At 36.5% G+C, this 16,299-nt stretch overlaps 2 pseudogenes; one reads left to right on the top strand and one right to left on the bottom strand.

The window, feature by feature from the left end:
* The first annotated feature begins 5,597 nt into the window (after positions 1-5,597).
* On the top strand, positions 5,598-7,055 carry LOC120159963 (annotated as a pseudogene).
* A 755-nt stretch (positions 7,056-7,810) lies between these two features.
* Positions 7,811-8,726, bottom strand: LOC120160039 (annotated as a pseudogene).
* Between the last annotated feature and the right edge of the window lie 7,573 nt (positions 8,727-16,299).

Below are 16,299 nucleotides of genomic sequence, written 5' to 3'. Positions count from 1 at the left end.
GAGAAGATACTTGAGGCTCTTATTATTGTTGAAGATATGACACTTCTCACTAAAAAGATAGTGTCTCCAGATCTTCATGTTGAATACCACTACTACTAACTCAAGGTAATGGGTAGGGTAATTAGGTTCGTGAGGCTTAAGCTGAAAGAACATGTAAGCTAGAACTTTACCTTCTTGCATCAAGACGCTTCCAACTCCATTCAAAGAAGCATCGTTGAAAACTGTCCATACCTGATTCTAGTTGGGTCAACATTGGGGCTTGGATCAAGATGACCTTTAACTGCTCGAAGCTCTTCTACTAACTCTCATCCCAAACAAAGAGAGCTCATTTCTAAAGTAATTTGGTTAATGGAGATGCTATCATCGAGAAACCCTGAACAAACCAAAAATATTACCTGACTAACCCATGAAAACTAAGCACCTCAGACATATTCTTAGGGTACTTCCATTCAACTATAGCCCAAATATTCTGAGGGTTACTTTCATGTCGTCAGTTAAAACGACATGCCCAAGAATGCTACATTTGATAGCCAAAATTCATACTTTCTGAACTTTGTATACAATCATCTGTCTATGAGGGTTTGAAGTACGATACAGAGGTGTTGGTTATGGTCGTCTTCTGATCTTGAGTACACCAGGATGTTGGCTATAAACACAACTACAAATTGGTCCAAGTATGGGTAGAAATCACAGTTCATTAGGTCCATGAATGTCATTGGGACATTCGTGAGTCCAAATGGCATAACTAGGAACTCGTAATGACCGTATCAACTGATAGTATCCTGATCGCATATCAATATTTAAAAAGACGTACACTCCTCTAAGTTGGTCGAAGAGGTCATTTATTCTGGGGAGTGGATAACGATTCTTTGTGGTTAGCTTTTTTAATTGTCTGTAGTTAATGCATAGCCTCATCGACTCATCTTTCTTCTTAATAAACAAGACTGGTGCTCCCCAAGGTGATATGCTCGATCGGATGAAACCTTTTTGCTAGCAACTCCTGAATATGGGTATTCAGCTCCTTTAGCTCAATTGGTGCCATGTGATAGAGAGCAATTGACACTGGGATTGAACCTGGCATTACCTCAATGCCAAACTCCAATTTACGCTCAGGTGATAAACTCATCAACTCCTCTAGGAACACATTGGGAAAGTCTCGCACTACTCGGATATCCTCGAGTGTGAGTACTGAGATTCAAGTTTTGAATATGTGAGCCAAGAAGGCCTCACATCCACTGTCAATCATATTTTGGCCTTACACAACTGATACAATCCTCGTTTGATGATATCTCTCACTGGTCATCACTAACTTGGTTACATCGATAGCTCTGAGCTTAAGTTGTTTGGCTTTTCACCTCAAACTGACGTCATATTCGGTTAACCAATCCATCCCTAAGATCAAGTCAAACTCCCTGAAGGGTAATTCCATCAAGTCCAATGGAAATATCTGATCCCGAATCCTCACTGGGCATCATCTGAAAATTTTATCCATCAGGACGTCTAAACCTAGTGGGATAGAGACTCGAACACCTATCTCTAGTTTCTTTATCAAGATTTTTATTTCTTGAACTAAGTCGGAGCATATGTAAGAATGGATAGAACTAGGGTCTATCAATGCAGTAACTGGTAAAGAAAATATCGTAAAGGTACCTAATATGACATTATCGCATCATACTCCTCCTTGGCTCGCACCGTATACTGTCTGGAGGTTATGCTAGGCTCTGCATCATCCACTAATCTAGCTATCCCACGAATTTGTTTTTTTGATACTGAACTACAACCCTTAGTCGATCCTCAGCCTATCTACACTAGCGGTGTCGATCGTTGAGTAACCACTGATGTTGCACCCTAAACTCATGGGCAATCTCTGGCAAAATGACCCATGGAGTCATAACTATAGCAATCTCCATACCCCAACTGGCATATCTTCGGGTATTTCTTCAGTACTTTGAATGTGGAGAAAATGTGAACCCTTCAATCGACTCACTAGCAACACTCTTAGAAGTTAAGTTCAATGGCCTCCTCCTCGAGTCGGACCTGTCTCCACGACTCGAACTCTGCCCGGTATTTTGGGACTGCGTTGTTAGGGCCTCAAAGAACCTTGACTTTCTCTGGCTCTCTTGGCCCGAGTCAGAGAAGGCTTCATCCACTCAGCGACTCTCATGACATGTCTTATAGCCTCACTAGACTACCTAGTCTGCCTATCTAAGGCTCTCTCAACTGCCTTCACCTAGTGGGACAACTGAGCAAAGAATCTGGGAGGATTTGCTGCAAGATGAGTTAAAATGTCGCCATGAAGGCCCTCTATAAACGATAGCAGTGATGCTCATCAGTTAGAACCAGCTCTACCGAATACTTACTGAACCTGAAAAACTCTCGCTCATACTTCACCACTGAGCGGTCACCCTGAGTCAGGTGTAGGAACTGCTCCATCAAATTATTGGTGTGGATCTATCCAAAGTACTTCTCTTTAAATTGGGTGAGGAACTGCTCCCAAGTAGGCCTCTCTGGCTCCACCGTCAACTCTACAATCTCCCATCACTCTATCGTGTCACCTTTAAGTAGGGAGGTGACACACTCCAAGTTAACTGCTGGGTAAGATGTAGTTGTTGAAGGGTACAAAACGTCTCTTTGAGCCACTAGTTTGCTACGATAGGATCATCATCCTCTGAAAAAAATAACTCGGTTGTTTTATATATGCGAAGCCACTCTACAGGAGACTCCTTGAAAAAGGCTAATGACTGAGTTGGGGGTGTTGGTGGGAGAAGTGGTACAACTAAAGAACTAGAGAGAGACCTATCTATATGCCTAAGTACGAAGGTTAGGTCCCTGAAGAAGGTAGCCTTCTATAGCCCCGCATATGTTGGATCCTGACGGTCGTAGGTATTCGAGACAAAACCTTCATTGATATTGGGCGGTGGTGAAGTATGACTCTTGTCTCTGTAATCCAGGCTATAATCTAGGTCATTTTCTATAGGGTCTATCTGAAATTAGAAAAGAACGGGATTCATTATCGTCATTTCAGTTATTTAAGTACTTTGGACTTTCTAGAGGCAATGTACATATAAAAATACTAACTGAATCTAACCCATGGATCTTAAAAATGACTAAATCTGACGCTCTAATACCAATAAATATAATACTCTAATTCAGTTTGACCTGAAGATCCATGGATTACAATGATACAAGGGACTTCTGAAATAGTGACCCAAAAAATTTTCTTTTAAAATTGCTTGTAAATTTCTAAAATTTAATCATCTATGATATAATATAAAAACATAATAAAATATGGGATTATAATTTATGGGGAGCTCCCAAAATGCATCCGCAAAATAATACTAATATTGAGTTTGAACAAGAGTTACAACTGAATACATAACAAGGTCTATAACAGTACGTGCCCTCTAAAGATGACTTAAGACGTAGTCTGAAAGGCCTCTGGAAATATACTTTTTTGTACTGGAATATCTGATGATGATAGCTCCCCGCAATTTGCCCTTAAGAACTTGCGCACGGAAACATTCTGAACGTTGAGCTTACGAGTTCAGTGCCTCACTGAAAATTGTACTATATTATCTCCTCAATATATGAAGTGGCAAGTGACACAGGTCTGAACATGCTAAATATTTTACTACTAATATGTGGTTGGCATCATGGTACGACTGAGGGATTTTGCATCTCGGACCTCACACACCCCTCTAGCATTACCAAAGCACCATTGGGTACTCCTAGGTGAGATTCAAAATTATGTGTCAAAAACATACACCCACCAACTTAATCCGTCGAGTCTTGGGCATCTGGTGCCCAGTCAGCCACTGAAGTATCGTGGCACTGACTTGGATCCACTGACTGTCGTATTTCTATTAAAAGGAACTCGGGTGTCCTGATTATTTCCTGACCATCAAACAATGCTAGTTTTATGTAAACCTAGGTATATTATGGTTCTACTGTTCTGATATTAATTATTGTTCTCACTTGAAGTCTTATTTTAGGATATACTAAAGTGTTGGGGTACTTCGAGTCTAATTCCCTTAAAAATTGGCCTTTTTGTCCAAAACAGACTGAAAGTATCGATACTAGCCCAAGAGTATTGATACTCTTGCAAAAAAATTATATATTTTACAAGTATTGATATTTTTAAACATTCTAGATTGCCTAGTTTCGCTACTTTCTGGAAGTTTCAAAATTATGACCCAAAGTATCGATACTCTTGAAAGAAAATCGATACTTTTGCCTAGAAACTCACGAATTTGCCAAAGAAGAAGAACAAGATTCGATACTATCCTTCTAATATCGAAACTCAACATGTAGATAGCATAAAATAGGTACAAAAACTTCTATTCTTCTATCCTAAAGACTTAGTGAGGTCCCCAAACATTATTAATGTTTTATGTAGATACAAAGGAGCATAAATAGGGCTTTAAACATATTTATAACTCTAAAACATGAAATCTACCATGAGAGTGCTTCAAGCTCATGTAACCTACTACATTTCATCTAAATGACTTACACATGGTATAGTTAAGTCAAAAGTAAGTTGTCTTTGATGCTAAACTACTAAAAACACCCAATGCTCAACCAAAGGTGAGTTTATCCTTCCCCTTTGGAGTTTTCTCCAATATTTCTCACTAGACAAACTTCAAGGGATAGATTACTATCTGAAAGAAATGGTTAAGAAGGTAATAAGAACACTTCATAAACCTATGGATTATTAAAAATAGGCTGAAATCTTGAAAACTCTTAAACCCCATAAAATATGTTCTTGGCTCCCATGGTGAAGTAGTAAAGTTGAGGGTTGAAAAGAAAATTCTAAAGATATTGAATTCACTTCTTACCTTGGTATTGTTGAACTAGGGTTGTCATGTTCCAAAGTTATCACCTTTAACTTGCTTAAATTGGAGGAGAATAAGAAAGAAGATGAAGATTTGAAGAGGAAGAAGAGACAAAAAAAGTTGAGAAAAAGATAGTATCAGACGTGATCTTACCAAACAATTAAAGATTTCAGTGTTTTGAAATTTTAAAAGGTATAATTACTACCTTGGTTCCTCTAATTCTGACTGTAGATTAAAAATGCCCTTTTTAACTCCTTGTTGGGCTTATCTCAAGCCCAATCCACTTTAATTTGGGTCAAAACCTCTTATAAGTTAGAAATTAACTCAATGCCCATCTCGGGTTAGTCTAAAACTTTTAACCCCGGATTCAGGGCGTTACACCTAAACTACTAATTAGATTTTCCAATTGACATAATTGATTAGATAAACAAATAGAGCCTACACCTTAGGTTCAATTTCATCTTAGTTCTTTAATTAGGGATGATTAGATTTAGGATTTCACATTAAGATGTCTGATTGCTCAAATCAATTATTCGATTAAATAATTGGTTAAAAATTTAGAATTAATATTAGAGACTTCATTTTCATGTTTAATCCTCTTGTCTATTTAACTTACATAATTTGACACTTTAAGTTAGGAAGAAGCCTTTAATTAACCCACCTAGTGTAATTAGGTCCTTAATCAATTGATTGCATCTAATTTTAAATATAAGGCAATGTTCACTTATTAGGGAGTCAATAGTATATCTCCCGCACTCATACTCAATGGGTGACTACTGGTGATTCTCGAAGTAGGTCGATATCCTTCTTAAAGCCGCATTATAATTTTTCAATTCCTGAGGCAATGTTTGTTTATGGGGTCAACAATCGATCTTATGCATTCATGTTAGGAGGTAAATATTATTGGCTTTAATAAATGATTATCCTTTTTAAATTATGCATCCATAATGATTTCCAAATTAAATGAATCTCAAAATCAAAATTTTCAAATTTTAAATATAGGGTAAACGACTAGGTACCAATTTCTGGGCGCTGTGAGTTGCTAACCCTTCCCCACGCGTAACCGACTCTCGAACGTGTTTTTTGGATTTTCGCAGACCCCAAACTTTGTATTTCGATAAAAATAAAATATTTTATTAAATTGTCTGATTTTTATGCTGTTTCAATCGTACCTTAAAATGATTGGTGGTGACTCCCAATAGTTCAGTAAATCATTTCAAGACTCCATCGTTGTAACTAGTCAGTTTTTTCCCTGAATGGCCAGTTGCGACATCCCTGAATTTGTGGAGAAGTTTATTGCAATAGGAAGGGCGATGCAATTGCTCTCCCTTTTGGTGTTATCATCTGGTGGTATAATGAGGATGATACTGAGTTGGTGATTCTCTTTATGGGAGATACCTCTAAAAGCCACAAAGCTGGCCAGTTTACTGATTTCTTTTTAACCGGTGCCAACGATATTTTTACCGGTTTCACAACTGACTTTGTGAAGAGGGCGTGGGATGTTGATGATGATACTGCTAAGGTCCTCATAGGCAATCAACAAGGCAAAGGAATTGTCAAGCTAGATGCCTGAACCAAAGCCATTTCACCGGAAAGGAATGGCCTTGAACTGCGAGGAAGCTCCATTAGATACTGATATTAAGAATGCTGGCAACGTGGTGCTGTTGAACACTAGAAACTTACCATTTGTTGGTCAGGTTGGGATGGGCTGGTCTTGTTAGGCTAGAAGGTAATGCAATGTGTTCCCCTGGTTTTTCCTGTGATTCAGCCTTGCAGGCTACGTATATTGTAAAGGGAAGTGGTCGTCTCCAAGCTGTGGGTGTAGATGGCAAAAGGGTCCTGGAAACCATTTTGAAGGCAGGTAACCTGTTGATAGTGCCAAGGTTCTTTGTTGTTTCAAAGATTGCTGATTCGGATGGTTTGTCATGGTTTTCGATCATCACCACTCCCAAGTAAGCCACTTGTTCTCAAACCCGGAGTTGAAATCCGTTACTTTTTAAGTAGTTTTAATTGTGACTTATGATTTGATTTGGTATTGTAGCCCTGTATTCACTCACTTGGCTGGGAGGATTGGGGCATGGAAGGCTATCTCCCCTGAAGTTCTTCAGGCTGCTTTCAAGGTTCCGGCTGAGACAGAAGCTTTTCAGGTCTAAGAGAACCAATGATGCCATCTTCTTCCATCCACCAAAATGAAGAAACCAATCTCTTAGGCTCTCTCCTAGTTTTTGTTTTTTAATGTTTTAGGAGTAGTAATACCACATTTTCATACTAAGTGAAGCCCAAATAGTCTTTTTTTCTTTTCTTTATTGCTTTCTTTACAACAGGAATTACAATTCTCCTTCAATTTGTTCCAATTCTTTATTGTTTTCTTTGAATAATATGTTTTGGGTGATTTTCAACAATTTGTTGCTCTTAGACACGATAAGACAATACCATGATATTCAATTAATAACCATATAATTAGTTCTAAGTCCAAATGCTAAAAAACATACATCCATAGTATTAAGTTCTATAAGGAAGAAAGACAACATAAACCAGTGGAAACTGACCAATTATTATATAATAAACAAATGTAAAACTATTTATGTCTGTATGTGTGTGTATGTATCAACTCTCATACATATCCATATTTACGGCAGGTCCAGGTTTCTCAGTGAAAAGCTTTGAAACAGATAGTATGACTGATGCTCAACTCATGAACTGCTTTTGCTCGCAAGTGTTTGATGTATGATGAACTCCCTTTATGTAAGGCTTAACAATCGGATTGGTCATCTCTTAATTTTTTGAGGTGATTGCACAAATCAACTAGATTAAAACCATAGCAAAACCAAATTTTAGGTACCAATAGAATGAGAGAGGCACACAACAGATATCTGGTGTATATTTATACAACAAAGGCAATACATCTATATTACATCCCATAATGTAAATGTTTAACTCATATTCAGTGCTTTTAAAAGTAATTAACATTAAAAACACTAGTGGGAAATTGCAAGCAGAGCTTGTGATTGCTTCTCATAGCGGAAACCATTTTTCTTTGGGTCATCCGCAGACCAAATGAATATACCAATGAGTTTGTTCCGACTCTTGAGCCTACTGCAGGCAGTAAAGAAACCGTTTTCCGGTGTCAAGCCACGGCTCCCATCGCTTATAAAGCTGGCTAAAACGTTGCCACCATTGTAGTTAGAGCTTTGGGTGTGGAAGTAATTGATAAACTGAGAGACTGTTGTTCCTTGATCGTAGGCATAGAACTGGAAATTAACAGTCTATGAGGCCACGATAGCTTTTCCACAAGGCCTGGTAATGGTTTTGAACATCATCGTCGTCAAATGGAGCTATGGAAGCAAAAGAGATTAGACCGTTATTCTTGAGGGTTTTAATAAGTTGGCCAATTCACTCGGCAAAAGTGTCAGGGTCAGCATTGAAGTGCTCATAGTCAACATCAACCCCATCCAAGTTGTATTGTTGAATGATATCAGTGAGTGAAGAAACTGCATTGGAAACCCAAGAATCTACAGAGGAAGGGTTGAAATAAGCAGAGCCATCTCCCACACTGTCCCCTCCTAGGCTTAAAGCTACTTTAACATTTGAATGGTTGCTCTTGATGGAAGAAACCTGGGAAGGGCCGAGGTTATCGGAGTCCCAAAAGACATTGAACTTCCCATTTGTAGGGGAAGGAGAGCCTGAGGTGTCGTAGTCTATGGCAAACGAGATAATGAAGTGGAACTCAACGCTTGAATGAATGGGAACATCACTGAATTTAACATTATTGAATTCAGCTCCTATGTATTCTCGGAAGAGGTTCGAATTTGCAGGAGCTGCTTGGGTTGACATGTTGCAAGGGAACTTAACTTGAAAAATGAAAAGGGCAATGAAAAGCTTAGAAAACTCCATTGGTTTAGAAATAAATGATTAGCAAGGCTTCTAGATGATAAAGACATTTTATCTCTATTATTATAATATCATAAGCATTTACCTTGTCTTGCGGCAAGGATGTGCTAGTTAATTAAGCCAAAAACTAAGTAATCTTCTAGACGAACAGTGATTTGCCTGACAAGGCATGTTAGGAATTTGCAATTGAAGGGGCAATCGAAGGTTCGAACGTCACATTGACACTTGAGATCAATCAAACACAGATTATAAAGTGCAGTAGCAAAAGAAGCGCAATCAAGTAAATAGTTAAAGGAACACAAAGATCTTACGGATTGCGGCAATAAATCTGAACCGTGTCTCCTGACTGTCAATTAGATTTAATGAAAACATGGTGAGCAAGTTTTGTTAAAGATGTTAACAGAAGTAACAATCTTGCACCTCATTTTTAAACCTGAACACACCCAAGAACTGAAACGAGAAAGAGTAATTACAGTTATGACATCAATGATATTATGCCCACAGAGTACGTAGCTATGGCAACAACGGCACAAGTAGAAACGAGTTTGCGCATTCCTGGGAAACGTAATGGCGTTATTCTGAATCTCCATTGAAATCTTGGGGTTGATGAAAGATTGCAGTCGAGAGGGATATGGAAAGAGATTCTTGATTGTAACTTCTTTTCAGTTATGAACTGGGTTTAACTAAGAGAAGTGATTGGGAGAGAAATTGCAGTGCTTGAATGCGTTTAATATATGAGATCATATAAGGTAACTTTTTCAGTTATAAGAACCGCCCGGGAAAACTCAACAACAGAAAAGCTGCTTGAAGCTTTGAACAATGAAATATGACAACATTGTACAGTAAGATACACGGGGAATGTCTCAGGAAAGGCGGGTTAATATACGGTTAATATATGGCGTTACCGGATATATTAAAAGATATTTAACAAATTTGGTTTAGCGTTATCGGAAATGTTGACTAATAATAATGTAGTAGGTCTAAGTCATGAAGAAATATTAAAAAATTGTGAAACCGGCAAACTTAACTTGTCGGTTCGTGTCGATCCAAATTAAAAATGTATCGATTCACAACGATATAACAAGTAAAACTATGACAAAACTGGTATTGAAATGATAAAACCGGTAAAGCGGTACCGAATATATTTAAAGTGTCAGTACTTTAATATAAGGATCGACACTTCGTTAATTTAAAAGAGAAGCAGTTTTAGCGCCTATAAAGTGTCGATACTTTAAAAAAATATATCGATCCACAACGATATAACATGTAAAAATATGATAAAACCGGTATCAAAATGATGAAACCGGTAAAACGCTACTGGATATATTGCAAGTGTCGATACTTTATATAAGGATCGACACTTTGTGAATTTAAAAGATAAACAGTTTTAGCGCCTATAAAGTGTCGATACTTTAAAAAAATGTATCGATCCACAACGATATAACAAGTAAAAATATGATAAAACTGGTATGAAAATGATAAAACCGGTAAAACGCTACCGGCTATATTGAAAGTGTCGATACTTTCGTAAGTACGTGTAATAAATTATCGATACTTTCAAAGAAATACGTAATTATCCTTTCGAAAGTATCGACACCTGACATAAAAGTATCGACACTTTTGTATTTGTATCGATTAAATATAAATAACATATCCGATGAAAATATAAAGGCCATATCTAAATATCCTCTGAAAATAGATAGAACAGACGAATTTTTGAAATCGAAGCGTAATTGTTGCTGCATTTCAGAAGGCGTTTCTAAAGCGAAGTTTGTTTGTTTGTTGCTGCAGTCGAATCGAAAAGTATGTTGTCGAAACCCTAGTTTTTTATTATTACAGTAATCGCGAATAGGGTTTTTATGTGTTGTTTAGGGTTTTGGAGTAAAGAAACATTTGGGACCGATTGTAGGTAGAAAGTGATATTCAAGGTAAAATATAAATGTCGATACTTTTATTAAATATTATAGGTAGAAAATGATATTATAGGTTGTATAAATGTGCCGACACATTTTGTAGTGGTCATTCAAATTCTTTTGAAGAAAACCGTTTTACCACAAGAGTAGTTATCTATATTTGTATATTGAATAAAGTGTATGTAACAAAATAATTTGATTTGCGTAAACTGATATATGAAGGAAAATGGAGTCAATGGGTTGGAAAATTGTTGGTGCCGCAGATGACTTTGAAATTGAGGCCGAGACTCGAAAGCAACCAAAGGGTGGATATATGTACTTCTAGTAAGTATCAATGTCTTTTTGTTATTATTGTTGAAATGGTAATTGGATTAAAGTATCGATAAACTTTAAATTGATTACAAATTTTAAATGTTGACAGTATGGTCGAATGCAAAAGGATGAAGGAAGATGGCACACAGAGCGGTTCGGTATGTAAAATAAAATTGACATTGAGAATTATTTAGTGTTAATGTATTGATTAAGAAATGTTTATGTTTAATATTAGGTGACAAAAGATGTGAGGTCCAAATGGAATTCGATGAGTGATGCTGAAAAGGAACCTTACATCACACAGTCAAGGAATAATAGTAAAGAATACAAAGAACGGAGGAAAGCACATGAAAATAAGGTATTCATTAAACTTGTAAATACGTTGATACAAAATATATAAGAACTATAACATTATATATTGTTAAAAAATGTAGGAAGTGTCGACAAGATGCAGCATTAAAAAGGTGAATTCATTAATTAAACACCTTAAGGAGAAGGGTCAGTTGAATGTGCTGGGAGAAATAGGTTTTGGATCGTTAGTAGGAGTAAGGGATCGACCTATTCGGAGGGAATTGTGTCGATCCTTGATGGCGCAATTTGATGTCAGACAATGTATTGCTAAGTATGGTGATTTTTCATTTCCTCTCGGGATCCCATGTGATGCAGCCGTATTGGGGGTAGAAAATGAAGGCAAAAGTGTTGTAGAAGTCTGTAAGAGTAAGGACTGGAAAGCACTTGCCTCCAAATATGGTTTGAAGCAGAAGGTGACATATGTGAAATTGAAGAGGAAATAAAAAGTGGATCTTACGGGGGGATGAGCTGAAGACCAGAATTCTATTATACCTTGTCGGTATCTTTCTTTGTCCAACGGGTGATACGTCAACGAACAAGGAATATATGAAGCTCATTTACGATGAAGGCTTGAAGGGTGAATTCAATTGGGCTGAATATATCCATTCGAGATTGATTGAATCAATAATCACCTTTAAAAAGGGCAGCCAGAGATACCTCAAATGGTGCATAGCAATCTTAGAGGTAAATGAGTTGAACAACTTTTTTGTGTTTTTATATAAAATGATAGTATAGTTATTATATAAAAATATAAATTTTATTATAAATGCAGGTTGCACTGTTTGATTTTTGGTCGGGCTGTGAGGCAGTGCCGGCTTATGAAAGAACCGGAGTGGCACGCATCCGTGCATAGGGGAAGGAAGAGGTGGTTAGAGTGATGGTGAAATTGAAGTTGGATAGAGCGAAGAAGCAAGAAAGGGTAATAAATGTAATTAAATAATATTAAGAATATAATCAATGTCTTAATATTATAATTTAATTTTGAAGGTTATTGGCAAGGATGTAGAGGAGGTAGTGGAGGCAGAGGAGAAGAAATGAGAGATGGTTGTATTGGGGGATGACAGTGAGGGGGACGACGATGAGGGAAAACAGAGTAACTTCGACATTTTGATGTCTGAATTGACTGATATCAAAAAAATCCAATTTTATATCATGAAAAGACAATCAAGAGTCGAAGAGAAACTTGATAGAGTTGAAGAGAAACTTGAGAGAGTCGAAGATACACTTGAGAGGCATAAGGGGGTAGTGGAAGGAAAAATAGATGGAGTAGTGAAAGAAGTAGAGGTGTTGAGGGGTGAAGTGGTGAAAGAATTGAGGTGTTAAGGGGTGATCTTAAGATGATGACGGGTGAAAATTTTGAGGGAGTGGTGAAGGAGGTTGTGGAATTGAGGAGTGAACTTACGGGGGTGAAGAGGGTGGTTGACAAATACTTGGATGAAGGAGATCAATTGAATGGTGAAATAAAAGAGATAAAGAGCTATGTAGAGAAAAAATACGATGATCTTAAAAAATATGAAGAAGAAAAGAGGGAGGAGGAAGAAGAAGAGATGGAAGAAAAGAGGGAGGAGGAAGAAGATGAGATGGAAGAAATGAGGAGGAAGGAAGTCGATGTCATTTATACATCAGAGAGTGTTATAGCAGCAGATTTGGATTCGGAATGTCCTGCACCCCAGAAGAAGAAGTAGAAGGTAAGTTGAATAAAAGAAAACTTAATTTGATCTTTATTATGTTGTTGTGACAAAAATTTGTATGCAAAATTGTAGGTTGAAAAAACGGATATTCCAAGTGGAATTGATGACATCGAAGCTGCAATTTGTGATTATTTATGGAATAGTGAGTTAGAATCGGGGTAATTGAAATATATTTCTTTGTGAGTGATATTTAAATATTTCATGACAACATATTAATCCGAATGATTCATACAGATATTTTGTAATCTCAATGGGAAATCAATTCGCTACTGTATACGACGTTGCAACGTTAAAGCCTACGGAATGGGTTGGCGGTATGGTAAGTAGAAAGTAGAAAATGTTAAAACTTATTGAATATGTTCTGATTGTGTAATTAATTTTGTTAGGTTATTGATTTGCTCGCCTGGACAATATGCTACGATTCTCAAAAGTCACTCCGGAGGATTGGCTACCTTTCATACCTCTTAGCGGTGAGTTAAATTAATAAATGTTGAAAAGTAGTGTTATAGACGGTAAATTAATAATGTTTGTTGCGTAATTGCAGCAACAGGCGTTGGATTCCAACAACAAAGAAAGTGTTGAGAGTATTGCTACCTTCTGGGGTCCCATATTGTATAACTATGTGAAATTCACCGACTGTGAGAAGGTAAGACACCATACCAATTCCAAATGATGTTTTCGGATATAGAATGTTGAATTTTGTCAAATTGGGTGTGAAATTTGTTGCAGAACATTATCATAATAAACTACCATAATTCACATTGGTATCTGTTGGTGTTGGATATGGTAGATCGCGTTGCAACAATATATGATAGTATGTTTACATATGAAGCAGCTAAACAGAAAGTGAAGGATGCTAAGAGATTGGTATGTATGTATGTATGTATGAAAGGACATTATGTAAATTATAATGCATAATTTTTTTGGATCATAACTTCTTCTTTTTAATGCAGATTAAAATATTAGATTTTTATAATAAGAAACGCATTTGGGTTGAATACTGTGGATCTCTAGGAAAGTTTCCCTTGAAAAATTTCAAATTTGTAGAGCATAAGAAGAATAAGCAATTGAATGGGTATGAGATGTTATCATAAATAGAAAGCTTAATTTATGCAGGATTCATCATAATTGACATGCGTGGTTTTCAAATTTTGTAACAGACATGATTGTGGCATGTATGTGATGATGCGGATGGAATCGATCGGTTCTACAGGGGCAACTGGTGATTTTGTAAGTGGAAAGAAAAATTCGTTTGTGGTAAAATTGTTAAAAGTCGTAGATTGAATGCTGTAGTTTACAATACTTAACGTTCTGACAATTTGAATATAGGTTGTTGGAGAGTGGGATCGATCGCGAATATTAAACGATCTCGTAAGCCACAATCAAAATCAACGAAGATAGAAGATAACAAAAGCTGCCATGAGATATAAGAATAACAAAAGGATGCAATGATGTAAATGTAGGGTTAATTTTGTATAAGATTTATAATTTTGTATGTGAATTTAATTATGAATGAGATGAGAAAAGTTAGCAGTAGGTTGTTGTACATGTTTCTTATACACATTAAGAGTCATATTGATACTTATGATATACGGAGATTGTTGTCTGTATTATACCAAATGTCATCATAATTGTCATCATGTGCGAGACTGAATGACCATTTCATATTGAGGGTATGTACAATAACTACAAAATTAACTTTAAAGTAAAAGGTAAATTTACAATATGGCAAACAGGGTGCAACCATAAAGTTTCGATCCATATATAAAAAGTGTCGATCCCAGAAACATCGAAACCCATAAGTATAATGTAATAGGTAATTTTTCAATCTAACCGGTATAAGTATACCGGTTTTATGAGAGATTAGGTATATAATATGTATCGACACTTTTTAATTTTGTGTCGATACTATTGGTCCAGAATGAATGGCAAACAGGGTGTAACCATAAAGTGTCGATCCATATATAAAAGGTGTCGATCCCAGAAACATCGAAACCCATAAGTATAATGTCATAGGTAATTTTTCAATCTAATCGGTATAAGTATACCGGTTTTATGAGAGATTATGTGTAATATATGTATCGACACTTTTTAATTTTGTGTCGATACTATTGGTCCAGAATGAATGGCAAACAGGGTGCAACCATAAAGTGTCGATCCATATATAAAAAGTGTCGATCCCAGAAACATCGAAACCCATAAGTATAATGTAATAGGTAATTTTTCAATCTAACCGGTATAAGTATACCGGTTTTATGAGAGATTAGGTGTAATATATATATCGACACTTTTTAATTTTGTGTCAATACTATTGGTCCAGAATGAATGGCAAACAGGGTGCAACCATAAAGTGTCGATCCATATATAAAAAGTGTCGATCCCAAAAACATCGAAACCCATAAGTATAATGTAATAGGTAATTTTTCAATCTAACCGGTATAAGTATACCGATTTTATGAGATAATAGGTGTAATATATATATCGACACTTTTTAATTTTGTGTCGATACTAATTTAAATATCGAGTGTTTTCCCCCCGTTCATTATATATAGTATACAAACTCTAAATCGATAAACCCTAAACCTAAAGGCAAGCAGGCATAAAAGAACTCTTCCTCTCCGAAGAATACTAGTGTTATCATAACAGTGACGATCAAATATTCAGGTAAATGTATCGATATTTTATGGGTTTGATTGATTTCTATATTGGAGTTTTTTTCCTGAATATGTTTGTGTTCCATTGTAATAGCATCCAACCAAAATGGCTCCAAAACGTCAGCGTCAGAAGTGCAGTCTTTCTCAAAGCTCTTCTCAACCCAGTTCTTCTCAACCACAACCTCCTTCTGAAACAAACGATTCTTCTGAGGAAATCAGGTCCTTCGAAACTCTGAACTTTAGATCCGATATGGAGAAACAAAGATGGCAGACGAGTTTTAAAGTAAGGAAGATTTATCCCGAACGTGTCATTGACTTGGGTTTCTTGTTTGATGATAAATATGCATTTAGTTTTAAATCCACATTTACATCTTGGGGTTGGCTTGAATTCCTTGGTGTAGAACCAAAATATTACCCCAACCTAGTTAGAGTCTTCTACAACAATGCTTCCTTACAGCACGAGCCTAATAAGACTAATATAATAGGAATTAATACACATGTCATGGGGAAGGATATATATATATCTTCGGAAACTATTGCAGAGGGTTTAGGTGTAGCAAATAAAGGGGATTCAGATGAAAATGATGTAGATTGGTCTACAATTAAACGGGTTGCTAGAAATAGCCCAATTCACCTAGATGTAGAGTCGAGAGTG

The sequence above is a fragment of the Hibiscus syriacus genome, unplaced genomic scaffold (assembly GCF_006381635.1).
Source record: "Hibiscus syriacus cultivar Baekdansim isolate YM2019G1 unplaced genomic scaffold, ASM638163v2 tig00111388_pilon, whole genome shotgun sequence".
In the NCBI taxonomy this organism is placed as follows: Eukaryota; Viridiplantae; Streptophyta; class Magnoliopsida; order Malvales; family Malvaceae; genus Hibiscus; species Hibiscus syriacus.
Note: the sequence above shows the minus strand (reverse complement) of the source record. Positions and strands in the feature narration are given on the sequence as shown.